At 36.1% G+C, this 3,410-nt stretch overlaps 1 non-coding gene across 1 annotated transcript; it reads left to right on the top strand.

The window, feature by feature from the left end:
* The first annotated feature begins 1,388 nt into the window (after positions 1-1,388).
* On the top strand, positions 1,389-1,462 carry Trnai-aau (transfer RNA isoleucine (anticodon AAU)). The gene has a single exon. It is a non-coding gene; the product is annotated as a tRNA-Ile (tRNA).
* The last annotated feature ends 1,948 nt before the right edge of the window (positions 1,463-3,410 follow it).

Consider the following 3,410-nt stretch of genomic DNA (forward strand, 5'->3'; position numbering starts at 1 on the left):
TTTGGAATTTTTTACAAAACCTGTTTTTTAGCATAAATAAAAATACATTATTTATTTATCAGTTCAATTTGTTTCCACTCCTGGCTACAGCAACAGTCTCTTTTTACACTGTTAGCTACAATTACATTAACAAGTGGATGATCCTGTGCAGTGGTATGTATGTATTTCAAAGGTTAACTCTGGAACTTTAAGAAAATATTACATGATTAACATGCAGCTTTGGCAGGGAAAAATGTTGCTGAGAAATGGTACCAATACACGAGTAATAGTTGATTTGACCGAATTTTTCAAAGTGGAACAGTACTATTTTACCATACCTGCACATAATGCAGTTGCAGAGACAATATTTTCTCTGTTAAATAAATGTTAGCAAAGACGAAATTCATCTTCCATTAAGACAATGCGCGCCCGCACTCATATGCCGTCGTCATGACAAAATTCCAGGAACTAAGGTATGAATTGTCACACCCGCCTCATTCACCTGATATGGCTCAGTCACACTTCCATCTCTTCCCAAAACAGAAAATTTTCTTGGTGGACGAAGACTCACTTCAGACTAAGGATTGATAGCCGGAGTTGACAATTGTTTTGCAGGCCTGGAGGAAACTCATTTTCAAGATAGGATCAAGGCACTGGAACATCGTTGAACCACGTGGATTAATCTAGAAGGAGACTACATTCAAAAATAAAAAAAGTTTCAATGATGTAACTTTTTTTGTATTCCGTTCCGAGAACTTTCCAAACCACCCTGGTATGTTGGTACATCGGTTTCTAAAATTTCTTGCATTAATATTTATGGTACTTCCACTGATTACAGTTAGATCTTCCAGGTTCACAAGTTTACTATTGAAATCAGTTAAGCACCTGTACCTTGTTTAAAATAGCGTATTGAAAAATCAAAATGTTCCAAAGAAAGTTAAAAACACACCTAATTAACCTACTCTTTCTTCAAATTATCCGAATATTTAGATTCAGGGATAAAAAACTTCTTAGCTACTTGGCAAGTAGCAGTGTTTGGTAATAATTTATTATGAATTAGGATCAATGTTTGCAGGTGTAAAATATTTTCTTTGAGTTCAGTCAAATAAATACTAAGCTAAAAATAGCAGATAAACAGAAGCTTTTATCAAAATAGCAGCTTTATCACTAAATTTCACGATTACATTTCGAAGGCATATACGTGAATGGCATGAAGCTGCATCGTGTTAGTATGTTGTTGGTACACCACGCACGTTAAATTTATGTATTTTCGTTTTATATTAAATGTATACGTGACGGCTCTTCTTCTTGATAAGGTCTACGCCTGAGAATGAATAAATAATTAAGAAAAGGGCCAAGATAGTTACTATTAGTAAATATGATACGCTGTACAGCACATTTCCCCGACCGGCCCGTTAGCTCAGTTGGTTAGAGCGTCGTGCTAATAACGCGAAGGTCGTGGGTTCGATCCCCCCACGGGCCAACATTTTTTTCCTCGCTTTGATCATAATAGTTTCTTTCGGTAATGCTTCAATTATTAATTCCACCATTTGTGATACGTAGATCAAATTGTCGTGAGCGTATGAATCAAATATCTACTACGTCGCAGCTAAATCCATCGCGTAAGTTTCTTACTATCGGTATATTCCGAAACACAATTAGGCTTCGTATTTTTTCGCATACACGAAATATTGCCGAGAGTAAAATTAACATCGAGTGATTAAAGAGAAAAACAACAAGCCTATTTTACAGATCTGAATCATCCACGTCCAAAGAACCATCTGATTCGAATACTTGGCTCACATTACAACTCTAGTATAATTCATAGTATTCACCGTCGCGACGATATATTTTATGCGTAGAAGAAGCAAAAGCCACTCGATAACTACTGTATTTACTTCACATAAAACAGAGTTTCGGGTTTCAACCGCGTTTGGCTTGTGATTCATATTTTGTAAAAAGTCGATGTCTCCCATCTTGAAACCATCAGCTTTTAAAATGAAATTAACATTTTGTGCTCATTATAATTTCATCATCGCCGAAGCGCAAGTCGCCTAAATGGCGTAAAAAAAAAAGACCTGCATCCGACGGCGAGCCGCTACAAGAGAGAGAGAGAGAGTGAGAGAGAGAGAGAGAGAGAGGGGGGGGGGGCTTTGAAACCAGTGAACACATTTATATTTGTTATTCAAGCCGAGCTTATCTTAATGCACTGTGCGTAATGGAGCCGACATATGAGGCCTTTTCCCGTAGAAAGGCTCATAGAATAAGATGGTTATTGCGATAGGACAATTTAAATACTTACTTTTTATATATCTGACTAAACACCTGATTCTAATATACAAGTATATTTTAATAGAACTATATTTGTATTAAGTAAATCTTTGCATAATACTAGATATTTTAACCTACGTTTTAATGTGAAAAATAATATTTCTGATTTGAGCAAACATTTATTTCAAACGTTATTTTAACATTCAGGACACATTAAAACAAAACATTAATGTTATTCTTAATAATATCTACGATCAGGGAATCCTCAGAAAAGTACAAAAATAAAATAAAAGACGGTAAAGGGATAACAAAATAGGCCTTCAACTATACAAATAAACACCATTGTTTTGTTCTGTGTTCCATACATTATGATGGACACTTTCTCTGGTATAGTTTATAGTTACTAAATGATCTTTTGTTTTTCTTCTTTTTCTTCTTGCTGCCCCATATGTATATCTGTCTTCTAAATAATGTCTGCTTGCTGGTAACTATCTACAAGCATATCATGTAACCACAATCTACTTCGATCATCCATGTACAGAAATAAATCCCCGACATTCTACTCTTTTTCATGCTTTTCACTGGATTGAAGGCCATTGTTGATAGTCAATACACCATTATTGTATTTCTGAAAGCCGGAATAGTGTGTATATGGACCATTGTATGTTAGTGGGCCTAGTACTGAATCATCTGCCGCAAATTTCTGAACAAAATTCTTCTGAGTTTTAAACTGCTTGCCTTGGCGATACGTTTCTTGAAGGAATATTTGTCAAGACCTTCTTTCCACAGCTTTATTAAGCTTCCGTCCATAAGAACAATAATGTGCGATGGGCAACTACTGCACATGACCACTGCTGATAAACAAGGTTTTGCTGTAGGAATGGTTTCTTCTTTCTTGACTTTTGCTTTAATCAGACCAAAATACCTAGTGTTGCCCAAAGGAATGTCCTCGAACTGGGAAAAGATGAGTAACCTCCACGCGAAACACTCGTGCTGTCCACATTGCCGTAGAGTTCTTATTCTGATCACCACATGTATCAGACAATAGAACAATATGCTTGACGTGTGGAAAGTCTTTCAGTTTGATTTCTAGAACATTTCTGACGACCACATGCATCGGATAATAGAACCATATGCCTGATGTGTGGGAAGTCTTTCAA

This window comes from Schistocerca cancellata, chromosome 9 (genome assembly GCF_023864275.1).
Source record: "Schistocerca cancellata isolate TAMUIC-IGC-003103 chromosome 9, iqSchCanc2.1, whole genome shotgun sequence".
In the NCBI taxonomy this organism is placed as follows: domain Eukaryota; kingdom Metazoa; phylum Arthropoda; class Insecta; order Orthoptera; family Acrididae; genus Schistocerca; species Schistocerca cancellata.